Source organism: Carcharodon carcharias, chromosome 9 (genome assembly GCF_017639515.1).
Source record: "Carcharodon carcharias isolate sCarCar2 chromosome 9, sCarCar2.pri, whole genome shotgun sequence".
NCBI lineage: Eukaryota > Metazoa > Chordata > Chondrichthyes > Lamniformes > Lamnidae > Carcharodon > Carcharodon carcharias.
The window spans coordinates 13,827,083-13,853,371 of record NC_054475.1 but is presented as its reverse complement, the minus strand read 5'-3'; the positions used below and the strand labels follow the sequence as shown (position 1 = coordinate 13,853,371).

The 26,289-nt window shown below is 39.8% G+C and overlaps 1 protein-coding gene across 3 annotated transcripts in view; it reads left to right on the top strand.

Moving 5' to 3' along the window:
• The window catches only part of rap1aa (RAP1A, member of RAS oncogene family a), a 228,748-nt gene that overhangs the window by 11,943 nt on the left and 190,516 nt on the right, over positions 1-26,289 (top strand). Inside the window, exon 1 of one of the 3 annotated variants that reach the window (XM_041195542.1) lies at positions 18,699-18,761. The exons of the other annotated variants lie outside the window; for them this stretch is intronic. The gene's annotated coding sequence lies outside the window, so the exon portion shown is untranslated. Of the gene's footprint in view, positions 1-18,698; positions 18,762-26,289 lie in introns of those variants that run through there. 3 annotated transcript variants of the gene reach the window in all.

Here is a 26,289-nt window from a genome sequence, read left to right as displayed (position 1 = left end):
CTTTCCTGAAGTTATTTTAGAGCCCCGAACTGCAGGAAAATTGGGCTGTGTTCTGCGAACTCTATCAAATTGACAGGAATTACACTGAAAATGACCAAAGCATCAGTTGTATTGGAATTATCTGCAAGACTTCTGTGGTAGCAAAGTTTATCAAAGTTTCAAAGTATTTATCCCCACAAAATGCAGTGAAAGTATATACTGTAATTGGCCCTAAACAGCATCTTGATAAAACAGGAAATGCAATGAGTGGGATGTTGCTGATAACTGAGTTATTTGCCCTCTGGTAAGATATTGCAGGACAATGTATAATACTGCAAAATTGATACAACTGTAACAAACTTATCTGTTACTTTTGTAAGAAATTGTTCTAAAATTCCCATTAGCTGAAGTGGGAACCAGGATCTGAGATCAGTAAGTATTTACAAATTGCCATTTCTGACTTTGTAGGACTGCTATGGTTTAGATACAGTAACTTTAACTTTAATGTTTTAACCTTTAGCAGACATAGTGGGATATTGAGGAATGCAGTGAAGTAGTACCTAGATGGGTGGCTAGAAAACCTGTTCATTGATGTAGAGACCTCTTTTGGAATTTTACTAAACCTTAAATTGCCAGACATCTATGTTTTATAATCCACTTTTGAAATGTGGGGTAGGCTGTTGAGGTAGCTTGACATTCTTCATCTGTAACCATTGAAATTTATGGAATTACATGATATTTTCCAATGCATGAAATTAAAACCATATAAAAAGGGTTATAGGTAAAATTTCTGACATGGTTATTGTGCCCTCTCATCTTTCTCCCATTCCTACACCAGTTTTTGGTTGTGTTTGTCTCTCTCCAACTTAATTTCAATAGAAGCAACGCTTGTCTACACTGGTCTCTGAAAGTACCCAAATCTTCAGTCAGCAGTGCTGGGTGGATGATCCATCTCGGCCTCCGGAGGTCTCTAGCATCACGGATGCCAGTCTTCAGCTAATTGGATTCACTCCACGTGATGTCAAGAAACAGCTGAAGGCACTGGATACTGCAAAGGGTATGGACCCTGACAATAATCCGGCAATAGTACTGAAGACTTGTGCTCCAGACCTTGCCATGCCCCTAGCCAAGCTGTTCCAGAACAGCTATGACACTGGCATCTACCCAGAAATATGGAATATTGATTGGGTATGTTCTGTGCACAAAAAGCAAATCCAACCTGGTCAATTACCGCCCCATCAGTCTACACTTGATCATCAGTAAAGTAATGGAAGGGGCCATCAACAGTGCTATCAAGCAGCACTTACTTAGCAACAATATGCTCACAGATGCCCAGTTTGAGTCTCGCCAGGTTCATTCGGCTTCTGACCTCATTACAGCCTTGGTTCAAACGTGGATAAAAGAGCTGAACTTGAGATGAGAGTGACTGCAGCATTTTACTGAGTGTGGCATCAAGGAGCCCAGCAAAACGGGAGTCGATGGGAATCGGTGAGGGGTGTCGGGGGACTCTCCACTTGTTAGAGTCATACCTAGCACAAAGGAAGATGGTTGTGATTATAAACTCAGATGTCTACAGCACAGAAGGAGGTCATTTTTGCCCATTGTGTCTGTGCCGGTCAACAAAGATCTGACTACACTAATCCCGTTTCCCAGCACTTGGCACATAGCCCTGGAGGCTATGGCAATGCAAGTGACTATCTAAATACTACCTAAATGTTACAAGAGTTTCTGACTCAGCCACCCTTTCAGGCAGTGAGTTCCAGACTCTCTCCACCTGCTGGGTGAAAATATTTCTCCTCCACTCCTCTTAGCTTTCTACCTCTTACCTTAAATTTATGCCCCCTGGTTATTGACCCCTCTCCTAGTGGAAAAAGTGCCTTCTTATCCACCTGATCAATGCCTCTCCTAATCTTATACACCTCTATCAGGCCCTCTCTCAACCTTTGCTCCAGGAAAACAACCCTAGCCTATCCAACCTTTCCTCATAGCTCAGACCCTCCAGCTCAAGCAGCATCCTGATAAATCTCGCCTGCACCCTCTGCAATCGCATCCTTCCTATAATGTGGTGACCAGAACTGCATGCAGTACTCGTGTTGGCCTAACCTAAGTAACCAGAAGATCATTCATCTCAGTTCCAGGACATCACGTCAGGCATTCCTCAGAGTAGTGTTGTAGGCCCAACCATCTTCGGCTGCTTCATTAATGATCGTCCTCCCATCCCAAGGTCAGAAGTGAGGATGTTTGCTGCTGATTGTGCAATATTCACCATTCGTGATGACACATACTGAAGCATTCCATGTCCAAATGCAGCAAGACCTGGGTAATATCCAGGCATGGGCTGACAAGTGGCAAATGACATTTGCAGCACACAAGTGCCAAGCAATGAATATCTCCAACCAAAGGGTATCTAACCATTGCTCCATGACATTCAGTGGCATTCCCATTGCTGAATCCCCCACTATCAACATCCTGGGGGTTACCATTGACCAGAAACTAAACTGGGCTAGCCATATAAATACTGTGGCTATGAGAGCAAGTCGGAGGCTAGGAATCCTGAGGTGAGTAACTCGCCTCCTAACTTCCCAAAGCCTGTCCACCATCTCTTTTACACAAGTCAGGAGTGTGATGGAATACTCCCCACTTGCCTGGATGAGTGCAACTCCCACAACACTTAAGACTTGACACCATCCAGGACAAAGCATCCCATCTATGAACATTCATTCCCTCCTCCACCACCGCACAGTGGCAGCATTGTGTGCCATCTACAAGCTGCAATGTAGAAACTCACCAAGGTTCTTTAGACAACACCTTCCAAACCCATGACCACTACCATATAGAAGGACAAGGGCAGCAGATATATGGGAAGTTCCCCTCCAAACCACGCACCATCGTGTGTTGGAAATATATCGCCATTCCTTCACCATCGCTAGGTCAAAATCCTGGAAATCCCTCCCTAACAGCACTGGGTGTACCTACACCATGTGGACTGCAGTGGTTCAAGAAGTCAGCTCACCACCACCTTCTTAAGGGCAGTTAGGGATGGGCAATAAAATTCTGGCCTAGCCAGTATGCCCACATCCTGTAAATGAATTATAATAAAAAAAACTTTTCAGTATTTGTGCTGGTTTCACTCGGTGAGGATAGGTAATGATTTGCACAATTAAATGTTGGACTACGTATGGTTTTGATTGACATGTTCTGGCTTTGTTCAGTAAATCAGATTTAACTTTCTCTCTTTCCTATATTGCTGTCCTCTGGTCACCTTGATTCATTTGATCTCTGGCTTGGAAGGCGAGGCTGAAAGGCTTCATGATTTTTTTCCTTACAAATATTGAGATGCAGATTGGAATTTTTTACTCTGTTTTTCTCTCTTTGGGTCTGGTTCTTAACCTTGCTCTCGACTATAAAAACTTACTGAATTCCAACCCACTTGATATCTAGGCCAGTGTTCTGTTAGCCTTTTTAATTTACTTTTTGCTATTCTCTTCAAATTTGGATATAATTTTTTTCCTTCCTTCACCCAGGTTATTAATGTATATAGTGAAAAGCTGAGGCCCTGGTAAAGATCCCTTGGGAGATTACTTGCATCCCACCATTTGGAGAATTCATTCTTTATTCCCTTTTTTTACTTCCAGCTAATTACCAAGTCATAAGTTATCTCCAATTCTGTGTATTCATGTTTCAATTCTTGTCTGGAGCCATATAATGCCTCTGGAAGTTCGTATAGACAGCATTCAGACACTTCCCCCTATCTGCCTTGCTTGTGACCACCTTAAAAAATTCAACTACAGTAGTCAAGATATTTCCTTCACAGATCCATGCTGATTCACTATGGCCTGCTGATACTTGTCCAAGTACTCAGTCACTCTGGCAGTGAAACACCCAATAGGTCTGTAGTACCTGGCTTCTCCCTCCCACCGTTTTTAAATGTCACTCTATTCTTTAACATGTTTCCTATCTAAAGGCACAGTTCCTAAATCAGAGAGCTCTGGAAAGCTATGATACTTTTGAGTTACTTTTAACATCCTGAATTGAAAACCAGCTAGTCCTGGAGAATGGCCTATCTTAAGTTCCATTATTTCCTCCATTACGGGTTTATTAATTATAATAAATCCACTAGGTCTCTTGCTGTGATTTACTTTTAGCTTCCTATGTACCACTAATATTTTGTACCCTTCCCCCGCTCTGAAAGCACACTCAAGTGTATAATTTCCTTATTATCCATCATAAACTTGTACATGATTCCACACTTTTTATTGGCAGACACTCAATATATTTCTGGAAACTTTTGCTTAAAGATGGTCCACTTGTTAGTTGTGCAGTCAAAAGGATTCAGTACACGTTAACGGCACTAATAGGTAGCAGCAATACCACTCACTGGAACCAGTCCCTGGAGTGCACTTGAGCTTTTATATAATGCTCAATCCTTTGTGCTGTTTATGAATACTGATTTCTAGGCGATGCCAGCAGTCTGCGAATATGACAAGACAGCAATTTTTTTGTTTTTCGTTTTGAAAGGCTTGTCTATTGGAGCTCACCCTGCTTCACTTCCTCTTCAGCCCCAGACCATGCATTCAATCTGCAGTTGTATACACATGACCTTATACTGAAGATGTAACATAATGGTTTGTTTTTTCAGTTAAAATAAATACTCCAAAACAGAAGCAATAGGCAATCCTTTTGCAGGGGGTGGGTCAAGAGAATTTAGTAGAAGCATGAATTTGTTTGAGCTGTTGTAGACTGAATACAGCTAGAAAAGAGAGAACATGCATTTATTTAATGTCTTTCACATCCTCAGGAGAGCTATACAGCTGAAGAATTGCTTCTGAAAATACACCTTCTGTAGCAACTGAAAGTTAGCAATGGCACAGACTTTGCAAGATTGCTTTTGCAAAATTTGTTCCTGTTGAAAGTTATAACTGAAATTATTTGCGTAAGTTAATTCTCCAGATCTAGCAAAGTGTGATTGTATATAATTTTGTAGTCCTTGTATTAGCAAATGAGTTTTGTACACTTGCAGACAGCAGCTCTAAAATACTAAACAGAAGTATCTTGAGTTTCTAATACCATTGATCCAAATTCGCAGTGTGTTATGATATTGTGAATTACTATCATTGCATGCTAGAAAATTTTACCAACCTTGTCAAGTTGTTGTAAGTTTAGTTTAACAGCATTATGGAAAGGTGATTTTGCTTAGACATCAAGTACTCAGGAGCTTTTGCAAATAAAGGAGTCTTGCCAAGCAATATATGCAAGGGACCTCAGGTTATTAAAGTGCAGTCAACAGTACTCGCATGCTTTCTCTTGCTGTTGGCTACATGTGGAACTATAAAAGCACCAGCCTGTTTCAGCTGTATATGAGCCACAATTATTATGGGTTTTTTCAGAAAGCTGTTGCATATATTGCCTCTGGTTGTACCCCGTGTTTTATAGAATGGCACCATGTGAGAAGCTGACCAGTGGTGATTGAGCTGAAGGAAGCTTTTGATTAGTTGCCCAGGTGTCTGGAAAGGGACTGAATGTGCACCACATTCTTTTCAACTACTATGGTTGGTGTCTGTTAACAGACTACAAAGCAAATCCCAGTTTCTTGTGTATGCATAGATTGTCTGCGATAGTATTTTGCATGTACACAGTTCAAACTGATGGCATAATATCATGCAAGAGATGGTACTGCAGCACGTTTTGGTCCCAGAAAGGCAGGATGCAGTTGGAATGATCTAACTTGAAGAAAAAGGCTCTTTTGGCCTTTTGCCAATCTTAAAACAGCCTGTCATATTTGACTTGCTGTTTGGAATCCACTCGTTGGTAGCCAGTGGTTGGAGAACCATTTAATATGCTAGACGCCATTTTTCAGCTAGAAATTTAGTTTCCGTTGTGTCTACCAGTGGGAAAACACTGGCAATCTTGGGCAACTCCCCCCAACCATTTCAGCAGAAGCTATTCATTGTTTTAGAACAAATTTAAACTTGAATCTCTTGGCTTTAAGCTGAGTGTTTAAAGGTGCCATGTTGAACATCATTATTTTACACTGACTTGGAACTTTTAAACCTGAGGGAGCAAAGTGAAGCACAAATGTTCAAATAATGGATACAAAGTTTGAAATGTGCAATGGATGAAGCCAAGCAAATAACACCAAATCAAAAATTTGTTGAGTGAACAATTAGAACTTTAAGTGACTTTCTCAATTTTGGTAGTAAGGGAATGAGTTGTCAGTTTAACTGTAGGCTTGCTTGGTTTAAAGATTAATGATAAATGCAGGACAGTAAAGCAAGAGTTGTAATTGATCCTTCATTAAGGAGTAACTTAAAGGATAAATTTATATAAAACATCTTGGGCACCTGCCATACGTACAGAATGTCTACTTGTAAATAGCTGGATATAGCTTCTAGTTTTGCAGCATTTAATTTATGCATGCAGTCTTTTACACAATGTTAACACCGAGTTTGCTTGTTTTAACAGCTCTGTAGGATCAACTTGTAACAATGTTCTCATTTTATATTCAGTTGAAAAAAATCAGTATCTTGCAAATATGCTCCAAGTTTATTTGATACAGCAAATTTATCAGCTCAATATTTAACAAGTTATTTAATTTCATGGTCAGAACGAGAAGATGAGTGTTAAGAATTCAGCAACATATCCCTCTGAAAATAGCTCTGGCTGGGTAGTGGAAGCAAATATTTTTCACTTTAAATAGTCATTTGGTAGTGTAGAACTTGAGTATTGCTGAAAAAAGAGATGTCTAAGCTTTTCATTTTGCACTCAAGACATTTGCAAGAATACCAATAAAAGGGGAAAACAATGTGTTTACAATTTTTCATTTTCCATAGTCATGAAGTGTGATCTTGACTCCCTTGATAAAGGCATCCTGGAAAAGAGCCATACAGATTGGGCCTTCTGCTTCAGTTCTCGATCTCTAGTGAATTTAGCTGATCACGTTCAGACTGTATGCAGAACGGCAATTTGGAGCAGTACCAAAGGGACCCTGTGGCAGTAGAAATTGCTGACCTTTGCATAGGAAAAGAACCGGAACAGTTTTTAGAAAAAGTTTATTTTGTGTCCTATACATTGAGCTTAACATTCAAAGTATCAGTGCATTTCCTCTTCCAGCAGATCGTGATCTGATTGCTGATCTGCAGGGATGCTAACTTGGCAGTATCACTATTAAGAAATGTCAGATGCTGAATGATGGGCTGGATTGCATCTCTTAGTTTGAAGTGAACTTTTTATTTCAGTAAAGCCAGCGCACTGAATTTTGGCGCAACTTTCCTGGTTCTACAATAGTTTGGCAAAGGCATTTACGGATCTCTTCTCTGAAGCAGTTCAGTTGTCAACTTATTGAATAGTTTTATGGAGAAATTTGGCTCTTCAATTTTGATCCTAGGGGAGATAAATCAGTCCTTTGGCTGTTTTTTTCAGAGTCCTGGCAATTTAACACTTGTAGCTAGCTGTGCAAAACTTGTTCTCGGGGAACAGCAATACAAGGGTGGGTCTCTCTGTGGAAACAGATCTAGAGTTTAAATACATGTGCATATTAATTTAGCAGCGGATACATACTGATCTAGCTATCATTTAAGACTTCCATCAATGAGGCAACAGTGTGGAGGGCAGCCTCTTGCACAACTTCAAGCTTTCAAGCTATAAATTGGTGCATAAAATACATGCTCAAATGAAATTAAGTTAATTACAGCTTCTGGGCCGGATATGGCCTGCAGGCTGCATTTCGGATACCCCACTTTTGAGCATAATTATATATTTTTTTGTTTGCTTCCTTTTGGCAAAGATGACAGGATTCTCCCAAGGAAACCCTTTTGTGGGGAGGAAGAGGGAGGTGGTAAACTGCTCAGTTCCAGACCTCCTGATTACACTATGTGTGCAAGTACATATAGAATTCATAATGTTTGGAGAGGATAAATGCATTTGTAGCTTGGAGTTTTTTGTGCATGTAAGTAGAAAGGACCCATTGGAGCACTGGATTATCACACGTTATAGTGTTCACATAGTCATATTAAAAGGAGCAATTCCAGATTACTTCCCTGATTTAAAAAGATATGGATTAAATTGCCTGTTAATTGTTGCCCTTTTAGTGCTAGACGCAGTACTTGGGTATTCGGATCATTTGAGAAACGCTTACTCATCAAAAAGTTGTCTTGCGGAGTGTAGCTGTATCAGATGATCAGGACAGTGTTCCCCTTACACTGGTTTGGGGGCCCTACATTTATGAGAAAATTTTAGAAACATAGAAAATAGGAGTAGGGGTAGGCCAATCAGCTCTTTGAGCCTACCCTGCCGTTCAGTATGATCATGGCTGATCCTCCGTCTCTATGCCATACTCCCACTCTCTCCCCATACCCTTTGACGCCCTTAGTACCTAGAAACCTTTCCTTTTCAAATATATGTAAAAGGTTAGTTAAGGAAAAAGTAGGACCTATCAGAGATGAAGATGGAAACTTGTGTGCAGATGCAGAGGCTGTGGGAAGGGTTTTGAATGAATATTTTGTCTGTGTTTACAAATGAAAGTGAGGATGTAGATATAGTAGTCCAGGAGGAACACTGCGAGATATTGGATGGGATAGTCATAAAGAGAGAGGAAGTACTCCAAGGGTTGAAATCCTTGAAAGTTGATAAGTCACCAGGGCTGGATGGATTGTTTCCGAGGCTGCTAAATGAAGTTAGGGAGGAGATAGCAGATGTTCTGAGGATGATTTTCCAATCTTCACTAGATACAAGGGAGATACTGGAGGACTGGAGAAATGCAAACGTAGTTCCATTGTTTAAAAAGGATCAAAGGAAATGCCAAACAATTATAGGCCAGTTTGTTTTACATCGGTGGTAAGCAAATTAGTAGAATCTCTCCTGAGAGAGAGGATTAACTATCATGTGGAAAGGCATGGGCTAGTCAGGGATGGTCAGCATGGATTTGTTAAAGGAAGGTCTTGTCTCACAAATTTGATTGAATTCTTTGAGGAAGTGACAAGAAGGGTTGATGAAGGTAGTGCAGTGGATGTTGTGTATATGGATTTTAGCAAGGCATTTGACAAGGTCCCACATGGCAGATTTGTCAGGAAAGTAAAAGCCCATGGGATTCAGGGTAATGTGGCAAACTGGATAAAAGGTTGGCTTTGTAACAGGAAACAAAGGGTAATGGCCGATGGACGCCCTTGTGAATGGAAAGTTGTCTCAAGTGGTGTTCCACAGGGCTCAGTGTTGGGACCCTTGCTGTTTGTGTTATATATTAACGATTTGGATGTGAACGTGGGGGGGCATGATTGGGAAATTTGCAGATGACAAAGATTGGCTGAGTAGTGGATAGTATAGAGGATAGCCATAATCTCCAGAACGATATAGGTGGGTTGGTGGAGGGGGCAGTAAAGTGGCAGATGGGTTTTAACATAGAGAAGTGTAAGGTCATACATTTAGGGAGGTCAAAACAGTTACAGGGATTACATAATAAATGGGAATATACTAAGAGGGGTAGATGAAGTGAGAGATCTTTGCGTACAAGTACACAGGTCCATCAAGGCAGCAGTCCAAGTAGACAAGGTTGTAAAGAAGGCATATGGAATGCTCTCCTTCATTGGCGGAGGTATAGAATATAAAAGTAAGGATATAATGTTGGAATTGTATAAAACACTGGTGAGGCCACAACTGGAGTATTGTGTGCAGTTCTAGTCACCACATTACAGGAAGGATGTAATAGCTGTGGAGAGAGTGCAGAGGAGGTTTACAAGAATGTTGCCACGGTTAGAAAAGTGTAGCTACGAGGAGAGATTGGATTGTTTGGGGTTATTTTCCTTAGAGCAGAGAAGGCTGAGAGGTGACTTGATGGAGGTGTACAAAATTGAGGGGAATAGATAGAGTGGACAGGATAAAATTGTTTCCTTTGATGAAGAATTCTAGAACCAGAGGACATAGATTCAAAATAAGTGGCAGAAGGTGTAGGGGGGGACATTAGGAAGAACTTTTTTACGCAGAGGGTCATAGGTGTCTGGAATTCGCTGCCCAAATTGGTGGTAGAGGCAGAAACTTTAAAGTCTTTTTAAAAAGCACCTGGATCTGCACCGGAAGTGCTGTAAGCTGCAGGGCTATGGGCCTGGTGCAGGAAGGTGGGATTAGAAAGGGTACCTGGGTGTCCTTGGGCTGGCATGGACAAGATGGGCTGAATGGCCTCCTTCTGTGCTGTAACTTTTCTATGGTTCTATTTTCAGTGACTTGGCCTCCACAGCCTTCTGTGGAAGAGAACTCCACAGGTTCAACACCCTTTTAAGCGAAGAAGTTTCTCTTTGTCTCAGTCCTGAAAGACCTACCCTGTATCCTCAGACTTTGACTCCCAGGGGGAACATTCTCCCTGTATCCAGTCTGTCCAGCCCTGTCAGAATTTTATACCTTTCTATGAGGTCCTCTCTCATTCTTCTAAGCTCCGGTGATTATGGGCCAAGACGACACAATCTCTCCTCTTACAACAATCCTTCCATCACAGGAATCAGCCTGGTGAACCTTCACTCTACTTCCTCTATGGCAAGTATATCCTTTTGAGGTAAGGAGACCAAAACTGCGTGCTCTGCTCCAGGTGTGGTTTCATCAAGGCCCTGTACAGCTGCAGGAAGCCATCCTTACTCCTGTACTCAAGTCCTCTTGCAGTGAAGGCCAACATACCATTTGTCTTCCTAACTGTTTGCTGCACCTGCATGTAAGCTTTCAGTGACTGGTGAACAAGGACACCCAGGTCTCTTTGTACATCAACATTTCCCAATATCCCCAATTAACTAATGCTCTGCCATTCTGTTTTTCCTACCGAAGTGGATAACTTCACACTTATCCATGTTATACTGCATCTGCCATGTATATACCCACTCACTCAACTTGTCTAAATTGTCTTGATGCTTCTTTACATCCTTCTCACTACTCACATTACCATCTTGTTTTGTGTCATCAGCAAACTTGGAAATATTACATTCGGTTTCCTCATCTAAATTATTGATATATATTGTGAATAGCTGAGATCCAACCACTGATCTCTGCAGTATCCCCTTTAGTCACTGCCTGCCATTCTGAAACTGACCCATTTATTTCTACTCTGTCACCTGCCTGTCAACCAATTCACAATCCTTGCCAATATATTACTGCCAATCCCATATGCTTTAATTTTGCACACTAACCTCTTGTGGGACTTTATCAAAAGCTTTTTGTAAATCCAACTTCCAACTACACCACATCCACTGGTTCTTCCTTACCCATTCTACTAGATACATTCTCAAAAAAAACTCAGTTTGTTAAACATAATTTCTTCTTCATAAATCCACGCTGACTTCGTCTAATCCCGTTGATTATTTTCAGTTTCCTGTTATCACATCCTTTATAATAGATTCCAGCACTTTCCGTACTAATGTTAGGCTAATTAAGCTGTGATCCCCTGTTGACTCTCTCCCTCCTTTATTAAATAGTGGGGTTATGTTTGCCACCCTCCAATCTGCTAGGGCTGTTGCACAATTTACAGAATTTTGGAAGATGACAACCAATGCCTCCACTTTCCATGGCCATCTCCTTTATTACCCTGGGATGTAGATTATCAGGCCCTGGGGATTTATCGGCTTTCAGCCCCATTATTTTCGCCATTTTTTTTTAACTAATGCTAATTTCCTTCAATTCCTCCTCACTGGACTTGGTTCCCTACCATTTCTGGGAAGTTATTTGTGTCTTTCTCTAAAGACAGAACTAAAGTCGTTCTGTAAATTCTCCCATTTTGGACCTACATTTGCCTTCACTAATCTTTTCCTTTTTACATACCCATAGAAACTTTTACAGTTTGCTTTTATGTTCCTTGCAAGCTTGCTCTCATACTCCATTTTCCCCCCTTAATCAATCTCTTGGTCCTCTTTTGCTGAATTCTAAACTGCTCCCAATCCTCAGGCTTGCTACTTTTTCCAGCAACTTTATATGACTCCTCTTTGGATCTAATACTATCCTTAATTTCTTTTGTTAACCATGGTTGGGCTGCTTTACCTGTTGTGTTTTTGCACCAGAAAGGAATGTATAACAGCTGCAATGCATGCGTTTGTTCTTTAAATAGTGGCCATTGCCTAACCACCATCATGCATTTAAATGAAGTTCCCCAATCTACTGTAGCCAGCTCATCCCTCATACCTTCATAGTTTCCTTTGTTTAGATTTTGGACCTTCGTTTCAGCTTGGTGTATTTCACTTTATCCTAATGAAGAATTCTATCATATTATGATCACTGTTACCTAAAGGACGCTGCCCAACAATTAATTAACCCCTTCTCGTTGCACAATACCAAATCTAGGATAGCCTGTTCCCTAGTTGGTTTCTCGACGTACTGGTCTAAAAAAAATCTTGTGTACACTCCAGGAATTCATTTGCCACAATTTAATTGTTAATTTGGTTTGTCCAGTCTATATGCAGATTAAAGTCACTCATGATTACCGTAGCACCTTTGTTACATGCATATCTAATTTCCTGTTTAATGCTGTCCCCTACCTTACCACTACTGTTTGGAGGCCTATAGACAAATCCCACTAATATTTTCTGCCGCTTATTACTTCTTAGCTCCACCCAGACTGGTTCTACATCTAGATTTTCTGAGCCAGTATCCTTTCTCACTATTGCACTGATTTCGTCCTTAACTAACAATGCCAATCCACCACCTTTTTCCATTTTGCCTGTCCTTCCTAAATATCGGTATCCTTTTGCATATGTAGTTCCCAGCCTTGGTCACCCTGCAGCCATATCTCTAATCACAATCATATTGTACCCATATTACAATTGTGTAGGTTGCTCAATACTATTTTAGCTTTTGTATTTTACATTTTTTATAATATTTTATAGTTGGTCACTTCCTTATTGGGCTACCTAAGCATTATTTCTCAGGATTTAGCATTCAACATTTCCTGCTTGAGACTCATGCAAATTTATACCTGCATGTGGTTGTAGTATAGTTTCCTCTTCTGCTGGCTGCAGATGGTTTCTCACGAGCAAAGCCTTGAGCAATAACCAACGGTATGACTTGTGTATAAGAGTTACACAATGCTTCCTTTAACCTTCTGTCTGCTTGCAAACAGGCTGATAAGTGAGATAGACCTTGGAATCTTTTGTGTATTTAAAAAAATGCCAGTAACTTTAATTTGTAACTAAGATGCTCATTGGTGCTGCTATTCAATATTATTGAAATGCTAATGGTAGGCCTGTCGAATTATACAGTTTGAAGGGTGTGGAAAAAGCCCAATGCTTGTATTTTATGTAGCCTGTATTTTATGAACTTGTTGGGTCTGTTGTTCTTTACATATTAGTGGAATGACCAATCTTTTTATCCTGTCTAGTATCTCCTTATGTTTCGGTGTATAATTTTATTTGCTTCTGTGAAACACCTTGAGCTAGTTTGTTATCTTTGGGATAAATGCATGGTATGTACATTGCAATAGCTTACATTCCATTCATTTGGATTTATTATTCTTAACAGGCTTAGTGCAGATACAGGTTTTTTAATAGAATTCCATTAGTAATGTACAATTAGGTGCCGCTTGCAAAGTACTCATTAAAATGCTATTTGTAAAATATTCCTTGTTAGAGGAGAAGCGTACTGCATGTGGTAGCTGGAAGAATCTTGTGCTTGTAATTCCATAAAACCATCTTTTTATTTTCACTGTTCGCTTGTAGTCAATTGGAATAAAAGTGGGTCTCTTCAATGACTGAGTCATTGTACTGTGGTAAGAAAAGGAGTCAAGGGCAGATTACAAGCTTTGTAACAAATGCAAGGGCACTTATGTTGAGCATGTGCCAAATGTGCACAATTTACCATGAAAATTCTGGCTCTTCAGATTATATGGGCCATTATTAGAAAAAGGAAACTTTTTTCCCCAACAAGGAGAGTATGGAGGAGCATACAGTAGAATTGTCAAATGCACAAGGCTTCCGAACTAATGTGAAGTGCCTGATTTCCATCTGGCAAAAGGGAATTTTTAGGTTATTTCTGACCTTGTATAATACATTATACTGTTGTTTATAGCAGAGGCCAGATCTTTGTTCATAGGCCTTTCAAATGCAAAGAAGACTGCAGACTACGTACTGCATTAATATATCTCAAATATGATGTTTAGATGCTTTGTTTTTCTATTAAGTTTTTGGCTTGAGTCTAGAAGTTGAGACTTTATTTGTTAGAGGAATTGCTGTTCCTTTCATTAGATGCAGATAGGACAAGTAGTTTTGGAGTTTAAATGGATTTTTTTTTGTATTTTAGAGCTGTTCTGTAGATAGAAGGTTCCAGCATTTGGAAGAGATTCTATAGAGAATTGTGTAGAAGGAGAGAAGACATAAAGGCACTATAGAAATGCAAGTTAACTTAGTAAAACATTCCAAGGTGCTTCGTGAGTTTTAACAAACATAATGTGAGCCATACAAAGATAATAGGACAGGTAAACAAAAACTTAATCAACAATTAAGTAGGTTTTAGGAGTGTATTAAAGGGGTAGAGAGCTGGAGGGAAGAAATTGGAGCCTGCAGCCTAGGCAGGTGGCATAGAGGGTATTTGTGCACACTCCTGGTTCAAATGCTTCCCACATAGACTGGTCCCAGATGTTGAATTGAGATTCTAGTTGATTTGATAGAGCTCAATATGGATATTTGAAGATTGAGTAATGTTCACTTAAACATATATGTCTGTATATAGATTTGTATTTTTGAAAACTGGTTTGTGGTTGGAGAAAATAGTTGTGTATTACAGACTGGTAATTGTAGGTCTGTTACTAGTGATGGAAATAAGTCTAAGTTATCAATTGCAAGAAATATATTGTAAGCACTAAAGCTTATTAACTCTAGTGTAACATTAATATACAAACCTTGTGACAACATTGTAGCTGACATGCCTTTGATAGGAAGGAAATGTTGAAATGGGTATCGTTATGTACTGAATTGATCTGAGGCACATAGCTTACCAATTTTGAAGCCTTTTACAGGTGATCTCTTTCCTTTTCCCCTCCCATGTTGTTGAGAATTAAATTTCTTTTCTGAAACTGACTCAGAAGCTTGTGCAGTCATTAATTTTAGTGTCACATTTGAGCCTCAGTTCACTTTTCTTTGTAAATGATTTGGGTTTTCACTGAATTATCCAGATTTTCCACCATTTTCTCAGCACCCACAAAGGGCCACTAAATGGTGCTGTCAAACTAGAGTCTAGACAATACGCTTTCAATGATTAGTTACGCAGCATTGGTAATAGTCTAGTAACAGCCATCAAACAAGCACTTCACTATAGTACCTTCCCCTATGACCAGTTAATCCATGAGTGCTGCTGCTTCCATGATGTCTATTGAGCAGCATTGCTTGGTACCCCCCTTGTATACAGCAAACATGTATAGTTTCTCTCTGCAGCTTAAAATATGACTGGTTTTTAAAGTTTATTTTATTTCCCTGTGCTTAAAACTGGCTGAGTGTTCAGGCTAGAGCGCCGCTTAGCTGTTTAAAGTGTGGCCAGCGCAACCACTGTGTCATCACTTGGATTCTTAGTTAACAAGTTATGGACAATTAGCTCATTACTCATATGTTGGAAATTAGCCCTTTAGCACTTGTGTGCCATACCATATGGATTAATTGTCACACTTGAGGGAATATCTTTCAATATGGAGAATTGACATTAAAATGATTCCTACAACTATACTGATCACTATAGCTGCTAACCATTACATTGCATCGTGCAGTTTCAGGTTCTGAGAACAAGTTTTGCTCTTGAGTGACCTGATAATTATAGCACTGATTCCCCACCCTCTATCTGCTTCCCACCCCAATTTTCTTGGGATACTTGTGCCAGTACTGGGACAGGAAAGAGCTATACCAATGGAAGGAGCTCTAGCTGAACCAGAATGGGATTCATGCCCTAGTGGAAAGCATAAATAGGGAGGTGGTGAGGGCTGTAACAACAAAACGAGCCTAAATATGAACGAAACAAGAAAGGAGAGCATGGGACAGATTAGTTATGGACCAGAGTGTAAAAGATGGTTAAAAATAAAGTGCAAGGAAGTGTTGTTAAAAATAAGCTAGTCTGTACAACAATGAACACAGTGTCCATAACAAGAGGGGAAATTGGAGGCAGTAATATGCTGAGGTGCCAGAAAGACAGGATTGCTAAGAGATGACTGCAAAAGAAAAATCAGGAGTGCTAATGTTGCAGGGTATAACAAAGTTAGAGAAGATGGGAGGAAACGGTAATGGCAGAAGAAAAGCACAGCTATCAGCAAGACAGAAGTAGAATTCAAATGAACAGAGACAAAATAATAAAGGGTCAATCACCCTAATAGGGCTGGTCTACAGAGCAAAAGGAAGGTGGAGGAAGAAATTTGCAAATAGGGAAATGAGTAACACAATCATGGATTTCAACTACCCTAAATTAATGGGCCAGAAGAGGTAGGAAAAGGGATAAGGGAATGCAGTTCCTAAAATTTGTAGAGGAGGAACACAAGGGAGGATTTGCAATTACACAAGCAAATAACTGCAGATGGAAATCTGAAATAACAGAAAATGCTCGAAATACTCAGGTCAGACAGCATCTGGTGAGAGAAACAGTTAATGTTTCAGGTCATGATGATCCTTTATCCGAACTTTGACCAGAGGATTTACAGCTGAATCTGGTAATTAATCAGTGTGGATAAGAGCATCTAAGCAAATTGACCACAGTATAATAATTGAAATGGGCCTAAGTATGGCAAAGACCAAAATAATGGATTAGAGAACAGCTGATTTTTGCAGGGCTGAGAATACAACTTGGGAAAATAAAATGGACAATTTTGGTAAATGATTCAGGGCAACCATGGCCTCAACAGATATTCAGTTTTTAAAAAAAACAAACAAACTAAACACTGAGATACCATGGGTGAATAAAAACACAAGGGAAAACATTACAAGTAAAAAAAGGGATGTATTTTAAGTACATTGCCAGAAAGGAAGAGCACGATGGGATTGAAGAGATTAGAAGAGAAGTCAAAACTTGGAAGGAAAGGAGGAACTTTGAAATTAAATTATCAAGGAACATAAAACAAAATAGTAAAATAACCTCCAGGCACAAATTTGAAAAGGAAAGTCAGGATGGGAATAAAGCCACTAAGGGACAGTCGGGATAAATTCATGTGCAGTGATAGTGAAATGGTAGAAATATTAAATTATTTCAAAGTATTTACCAGGGAGACAATTATGTGGACTTGATACTGGAAGAAGACATTAGAAATTATATAGCCTCACTTAAAATAGAGAAATATTAAATGATTTAATCAGCTTGGAGGATAAGATCCATGGCCAGGATGGATTGCATCCATACATTTTAGAAGAATCTCGGGATAAGGTAGCAGAGGCACTATTGCACATATTAAATCATCTGTTAGAAAAAGGTGGGTGCAAGCGGATTGGTACATAGCTAATTTTACACCTATATTTAGGAAGGAAGATCAAGCATGTCCAGGGAACTATAGACAAGTCCGTTTAATGGTGGTAGGAAAAATTAATGGAATCCCTACCAAAGGAGAAATTAAAAAAACTCTGGAAATTTAGGAGGGTGCCCCTTTTCTCTTAGAGAAGGCTGAAGGATGGCCTGATAGAGGTGTTCAAAATTATGAAAGATTTTAATAGAGTAGGCATAAGGTTTCCAACTTGTGGGGATAAGCAAATCTAGAAGCCATCAATACCAGATAGTAACCAAGAAACCTAATAAGGAATTCAAAGAACCCTCTTTACCCAGACAGTAGTGACAGTGTCGAATTCGCTACACTGAGTTGTTGAGATGAATATTATACATCTAAGAGGAAACTAAGCAAATGAGGGGAGAAGGGGAAAAAAGGGTTCTGCTCAGATGAAATATGGGAGATGGTTCGAGTGAAACAAAACCCTGGTATGAAGTTAAAAACAAAAAAACTGCGGATGCTGGAAATCCAAAACAAAAACAGAATTACCTGGAAAAACTCAGCAGGTCTGGCAGCATCGGCGGAGAAGAAAAGAGTTGACGTTTCTGTCGAAGGGTCATGAGGACTCGAAACGTCAACTCTTTTCTTCTCCGCCGATGCTGCCAGACCTGCTGAGTTTTTCCAGGTAATTCTGTTTTTGTCCTGGTATGAAGTCATTGGGCTGAATGGCTTGATTCTGTAGCCTTTGTTGTGACAATGTGCATAGAAAATAGCAACTACTGCTTCCTCGTAAACCCTGTCGCCTCCCATTCCTGAGCAAGCCTTTTTTGGTTGTTACCTTTACCTTATAAGGTGGCTTGCTTGCATGCTAGTTCTGTGGAAGGTTGACTGTTAAAATGTGTCAAGTTGTCTATAGTTAGATAAAAATACCTGGAAAAACTCGGCAGGTCTGGCAGCATCTGCGGAGGAGAACACAGTTAACGTTGAGTCCGTATCTCTCTTCAAGAGAAGAGTCATACGGAAACGAAACGTTAACTGTGTTCCTCTCTGCAGATGCTGCCAGACCTGAGTTTTTCCAGGTATTTTTATTTTTGTTTTGGATTTCCAGCATCCACAGTTTTTTGCTTTTGTCTATGGTTAGATATTTGACAGTTCAATTACGAAATTGTAAAACTAGTAATTTTGTGAATTAAATAATCTCAAAAGCTGTGAATTTCCACAACAGGTGAAAGTGTTAGTTGCTGGAACTTTTAAATGTCTCTGTCTGCAATATCACAATCTAAAATCCTTTTTGCTCGTTATTTTTCTCTTGTTAAATGCAGGAAGCTTAATTCTTATCCTGCCTGTCGTCCTGAAAATTCTTGATGAACTGGATTTCACAGTGGTAAATGTATATTTCGTAATTATGTTTTATCTAATTATTAAGTGATCCTTTTTTGTTATCTTTTTTATAATGAGAACTGTCTAGGCATGCTTTTGAAGTTATCTAGGATGGCATGTCATTTTTAAAAAAACACAATGGTTTTGGGACACATTTTAACTAACATTGGCAAAGCAGCTCGACTGTCTCATTTAATTATGCCCAAAGATTCAAGTTAAACTTGACCCTGGTCAGTTGGAATATTTTGGGATTGATGTGACTGTGCAGTGGGCACTAGGAGTACTGGATGAACACAGCTGGGGATATAAAAACAAAAAATGCTAGAAATACTCGGTAGGCCAGGCAGCACCTGTGGAGAGAAATGCTTGGGGATATGTTGCTCTCATTTATTCCCAATCCTGCCACCCTCCTGAAGTTGTGTGTGATTGATTTTTAGTTGTTTACTGTCTCTAACAGAAGATATGCTAGATCAATGCAGAAGTTGTGTCCCCTTAAACTTGCCCTCTGCCCTTGTACTGCTTGTGAGATGCTAGGCTGCTGTTCCAATAGAATTAAAGAAAATTGTGAAACAAAATAAATGTCTGAAGTGGTAAGGAAGCATTGAGCTGAAATTTGTGTGCTGTGCAGTTGAATAATTAAGGGAAGTTTAAATTTCTATTTAAAATGCAGATGACTACAGGGAGAAATCATCAAATGTTAGTTGGATATGTGAGTAATACTGGGTGGGTGTTATGGTGATACTGTGAATCATGCCAGAAGTTACACAAGAAATGTCATCTTTCTTATAAATTGGCCTGTGCTCTTCGCCATGCTTTGAGTCAGTTTGGCTGGTTTGTTGGAACTAAGTTTGCCTGAGCCAGTGATCAAGTCGGGGATTTCTTAGCAAAATGACTGACTTGTACTGGTTGGGGAGGGGGGTGGGGAGAGGGTGAAAGAAAGATTTTATCATGTTGGTATGTCTTTCTGAAATAAATGCCATCACTGGAAGCAAAGTGCACTTTGCCATGGCTTTTAAAATAAGTGCTGCGTTTCACCTACTCTTCTAGTTTGCATAATTTGTCTAGTTAGTAAGGGCAAAAGGCTAGATATTGACAGGGGTTAATAGATATTGCTTTTCCGGAAGTAATGTTACTTAAGTTGTGGAGTCATATAGAGGTCTACAGAACAGAAGAAGGCCCTTTGGCCCATCGAGTCTGTGCTGGTCAAACAAATACTTACCTATTCTAATCCCATTTTCCAGCAGTAGTCCCATAGCCTTGTATGCCATAGCATTGCAAATGCACATCCAAATACTTATGTTATGAGGAATTCTGCCTCTACCACCCTTTCAGGCAGTGAGTTCCAGATTCCCACCACCCTCTTCCTCACATCCTCTCTAAACCTCCTGCCCCTTACCTTAAATCTATGCCCTCTGTTTATTTATCCCTACACCAAGAGGAAAAGTTCCTTTCTGTCTACCCTATCTATGCCCCTCATAATTTTATACACCTCAATCATGTTCCCCCTCAATCTCCTCTGCTCCAGGGAAAATAGCCCCAGTCTGTCCAATCTGTCTTCATAACCAAAACTCTCCAGCCCAGGCAGCATCCTGGTAAATCTTCTCTGCACACACTGTAGTGCAATCACATCTTTCCTATAATGCAGATTCCAGAACTTCACACAATACTCTAGCTGTGGGCCAACCAGCATTTTCTACAGATAATGAATTTTAACACAAAAATAACTAATGAAACCAATTGCTATAGCAGATTGTTTGACATTGTGAAAAGGAAGACTGTTAATCGAGAACTTCAGAAAAGCAATACCTATTAAAAGTTGAGTAATACACTGAAAGAGGTCTCAACAAAGCATCAATTATTAAATTTTCCTAGTGTGCAAATTAGGCATCCAGTAGGATAAAAAATCCAGTATTTCCTGAAGCGCAAAGTGGCCTTGAGGTTTGGGTACTGTTAGTGTGTAGCTACCATCATATCAGTGTGCAATATACCCAGGAATATGGACATGTAAAAGTGGGGTGTGGCAGGGGAAGGGATGAAAAAAATGTTGGATCACTGGTGGATCATTGGAATGTATTTTATTCTCTTGCCCTTCACTGGGAATATTCAGGAAAATGGAACACTGCGCAAGCACGCGTGGACATGCACACACCCACACACGTACCATTTCGAACTCCATTTCTGAAACAGCTTTTTATCAAAAAATCAGTGAATTTTACTCAGTCGGTGGCTGCACTATTTAATGCATAAATCTCCTGTTTCTTTTATCTTTGAACTCTAGAATGCTACAATTTACCTGAGGCTCACTGAAGTGATTTTAAATAGACCAGTCATCCTGAAGCGTGTGACCTAAGCCATTTATATGGCTGCTTCAGCTGCATGTTTCTGACGGTCGATGCACAAGTTCTTGCTTTAATGCGCATAATGTGCTAATAGATATACAGTACTCTTGTCATTTCCCATAACTGCCTTAATTGACTCTCAAAGCCAACACAAGTTGAGGTGCAGTTAAAAATATTGTATATCTGATTTATTTTTGTCTTGCAACTGGTTGTTGGTGGTGATTGTACTAGGTTGAGTTCAAAATATACAGGTTAAGAAAATTTTAAGCTTTACACATTACTTTTCACTGAATTTATCACTTTAGAAATACTGTAGTTATTTTGATTTCTTGGGATGGGAGGGTTGTCCTAAGAGGTGGAGTAGAATGGGTCTATATTCTTTGGAGCTCAGGTGAATGGGAGATAATCTGTGAAAACATATCAGGGCTTGAAGCGTAGATGCTGTGAGGCTATTTCCTTCCCCTTTGAGTGTCTAGAACTGGGCAACCAGTTGCAGGATAAGGGGTCAGCCATTTTAGGACTCGGATAAGCTCCAATTTCCTCACTCAAAGTTGTGAATCTTTGGAATTCTCTGCCCCAGAGAGTTGTGGATGCTCAGATTTTTGGCCACTAAGGGAATTAAGGATATGTTGGGAAAATGGATTTGATGTCAAAGTTCGTCATGATCTTATTGAACTGTAGAGCAGGGTTGAGGAGTCATATGGCCTATTTCTGCTCTATTTCTTATGCTTTTTGAAATGCATGGAACAGATTTGTGATAGTGTTTGGAGTCTCGTGTGGATCTTCTATTTATAATGCCACAAACAAATCTCCTTATGGTTTAATATACAATCTTAATTTTTTATTGAACTATAGGAAAGGAATTGCCTAACTTTTCGATAAAGCAGAATGTGTATGCGAGATCCTGTCCTTTCCAAATTTAGGTATGTCTAGAGGGCATGTGAACAGTACTGCGTCAAATATTGGTGGCTATAGATGTAACTAATGATGGCACCCATTTCAAATGATATTCAAAGCATATGTACTTAAAATACAGTGGTTTATTGTGTAGTACTCAGCAGGCCCCCCTGCCCATGTTTCTCCCCCAAAGAACATTGGTAACAGTACAAACAAAGAGCAAGAGTGGGCCATTCAGCCATCCAGCCTGCTCCGCCATTTAATAAGATCATGGCTGATCTTACAGTAACCTGAAATCAGCAAGCCACTTACCCCGACAACCTATCACCCCCTTGCTTACCAAGAATCTATCCACCCCTGCCTTAAAAATATTCAAAGACGCTGTTCCTGAAAAGGTAGTGGAAGCAGAGTTCCAAAGACTCATGACCCGCTGAGTGAAAAAATTTTGCCTCTTGTAAATGATCGACCCCTTATTTTTAAACAGTGACCCCTAGTTCTAGATTTTTCCACAAGAAGAAATGTCCTCTCCACATCCACCCTGTCAAGACCCCTCAGGATCTTGTTTTTCATTCAAGTCGCCTCTTACCCTTAGAAACTCTAGGGTATACCAGCCTAGTCAGTCCAACATTTCCTCGAGGCAACCCACTCATTCCAGGTATTAGCCTGGCACTCTTCTCTGAACTACTTCCAACACATTTACATCCCTCCTTTAAATAAGGTGACTAATACTGTACACAGTACTCCAAATGTGGTCTCTAGTGCCATGTACAACTGAAGCATAACCTCCCTACTTGTGTATTCAATGCATGAAGTGTGGGTGCATGTCTAAATATTGTAAGACTGCAGTCATCTCGTTCCTATCAAAATCTTCCTACGCTTGCTCCTTTCAAAGTTAGGTGGTGCATGACCTCCTTCCTCCATTGCAGTTGCCCAAGTACGATCAAGCACCCCAAGATTTTATTCTTGGCCCTTTTTCCTCATTTGCATGTTTTACCATGACAATATTGCAAACAGCAAAATTTATGAATGGTGACAGCACCTCATCAGTTTTAGGCATGCTCTGAAACTCCCTTTTTTAAATCCCTTCCCTTTGTTGCTGCTGTTAAAATATGTTGGCAACCTTACTTATTGCTTGTCTCTGTTTCTATCATGTCGCTTTTTTTAAAACTTCATTTTGTTATTTGAGTTCATTGGGATATTTACTACAATGGAAGTTGCCATCTGAAATGAATTTTTATTAGGTTTATAGTAAAACCTGGCTGGAGAAGCAATATTGCTCAAATAAATAATTGGCTTAGATAATTGGGATAATTTGCTTGAGTTAAGCCTGATCCTCCCTTACTGTTGTATTGTCCTAACTCAGTGATATTCTATTAGTAACTTGATGCACTGCTGTGCATTAGCAGTTCCTGAAAATAAGTCACTTCTTTCTTCCTCCCCTCACACCAGAAAGCTGCATTGAAATGTAATATCTTGTTGAAACATAGAATCGTAGAATGGTTGCAGCAGAAAGGAGACTCATCGTGTCTGTTCTGACACTCGAGAGCAATTTACCTACTGCCACTCCCCTGCCTTTTCCCCATAGCCCTGCAAATTTTTCCTCTTCCGATAATGATCCAATTGTCTTTTGAAAGTTATTTGAAGGTTATAAAAAACCATAGCTGTCAGATGATCTTTGCTGCAATTGTCACTGGTGATTTTGAACCTTTTTTGTAACTTCTGCTTACCATATGCATTTGTAATAGGTGGCTTCACTTTCACCAGGATGGTGAACACCTTCAGATTCTGACTAAATACTGGCACTGACAGCATGCCAGGAGGTTTGTGTAATAGTGTAGAGAGGGGCACTCCAATTAGTCTGAAGCTAGAGAATAAATATAAAAATTGCCACCTGCATTGTCTAAAGGTGCAGGGTTTATTTGGTGAGTTCATTTGTGTTTTTTTGATTAACGGTTCATTCAGCAAGCAATGAGATTGGCAAGTACTAACCTTCAACTTGCCTGCCCATTTGGATGTGAGGGTGAGTCATGAAGGCTGCCCCTGGCTTTTAATAGTGTTTTATTGTAAAACAAAAGCATTCCTGGAGCCCTTGGTTACCTTTTTTTAGAATGTGCTGTCACTATGGTTCCCTGAGACTGATACTGCAAGTTTTCAGAAACTACTGCTGTGCTGCAGTTGGGTTGTAATGTTGCCTGCTCGTCTCCCCCCTCCCTCACCCAAAAAAGATTTTCAGTGGCAGGAATTTATTCCAATTTTGATAATTCAGTTGTAGAGTTGATAGTGCATTATTGAATTTTATTAGGGTCGTTGGGCTCTATTCTTAACACTCTTAATCAAATATTTATACAAATATCCATTAAAGAGTTTGTGCTTCCATGTAAATATATTCCTGTTCTGATTAGTGGGTGTTTTGTTGTCATGTTTTTCTGCCGTGGCTATTTCATTGAGTGTTTTCCCTGGAAGAAATAAAAATACCAACTGCGAATTGTTGCTTTGAATGGTTTCCATTTGTTATGGAACTGCATATTTGTGCCTGCAATTTACCCCATATTTGCAACCTGACACTGAAGTTCTTCGCCAGGATGACTTGGCTGGGGCATTTTAACGCATGGGCTTATGGGGCATCTGTGCCGAGTGGCACCCCCCCCCCCACAAAAAAAAAACAAATTTGGGATCCTTGTCAAAATTACTCTGAACACTACATGGCATGTATGCAAATGGACTTGGCATAATTATCCCCTTTTCACCCTTCCAGCACTCATTTCAACCACCACCTGCACTGCCTAGTGGTTGAATTAAGTGTAGTGCAGGGAAAGGCAGTGGCTGGAATTTGAGCATTAGCGGGATTAGGGAGGGTGTAGTTAGTGTGTTTGTGTCCATGCAGTGCAGCTGGCATGTGGACCCAGCAGTGGGAAGGCGTGCTCAAAGAATGAGCAGAGTAGAAGACACTGTTGGAGCCTCACATTTGGGCAGGAAGATGCAGTGGAGGAGCTCCTAGAAGCCTTTGAAGTTCTTTGTAAATTTGGATGCTTCACCTGTAGGCATGGACTATTAATATATGGGGATGCAGGGAAGGGAGGGCCTGAATGTTCTTGGATGTTCAAGGCCATACAGATTCTTAACAAGGTCCTGGATCTGCAAATTATTATCATTTACAAGATATGGTGCAGCTGATGGTAAATCCCAGACTGAGACTGGGTGTTTGAATATTTCATTGAAAGTTTGAAATATTGTTGTTAAATTTAATTTTCTCACCTTTCCTCCTTTGATTATAGAGCTCTGCTCTTGAAGTTAAGTGAAATGATTCTGTTAAAGAATTTGCTGTCATATGATCTCCCAATCTTTTGAAACTAATAAGATAGCTATCAATAAGATAGATAAGCAAAGGTTTTACTGACTGTCCTTTGCCTATGCCCATTGTTAATGGGTGACTAATGTTCTGGCTTGTAGGCTGTTATGGTTCTTTGCCTCCGTGACTGGTCACTGATAAAGGCACAATAAGCACCTGCGCACTTGGTTAGCTATTGAAACCAGCAGAAGTGTGACAGTATTATAAAATTTGCAGTCTGGCTGTTGTTCCTTGTACTACATCAAGTACAGAAAGATGTACTGTATTAATCATGTCAGCATTAGTGTAATATTTCTCAAACATGCCTCACAGAAATCTTATTTTGGTATTCTCCCTTCAACAATTTGATATTCTTCAATTTAATTCCTTGGAGCAAACTGCATTTTGGTAGCGTAAATAGGATTATGCCCAGATAAAGAGTGTTGTATTCCTGAACCTGAACAACAGAGTTTTGGATCCGTTGCCATAGTAAAATCAGAATCTTCAGAATTGGTGGTTATTGTGTTGGTATAAGACATTGGCTGTTAAACTGCAGATACAGCAAAGTACAATGTATCATACTGGTAATCAACATTCCCTCTACACTTTGGAGTATATGAAGCTGTTAAATTTCTTTGCACAGTTACGCACGTGCCGTAGCTTAAAAGGGCCCAATTTGTGCATTGCCTGTGAGGAGACTTTTGAATTGCTGCACAGCTTGCAGGAATATTGCTAGTAACAGCCTTTGTAACAAATCTGGACACTGCTGTAAATTTAGAATTTACTACTTTCATCTATTACTCTTCCTTTTAATCCTGAGGTTTTTCATATTCTTTCTATTTAGCAGACACCAACAAATGGTCTCACTGTTCTTTTTAGACAGTGCAGCTGCATAGAATTTTAACGGTCTGAACACTTTTGGGGAAAATTGTTGACATTTTATGACTCTGACAGGATCTTTCTTTAGA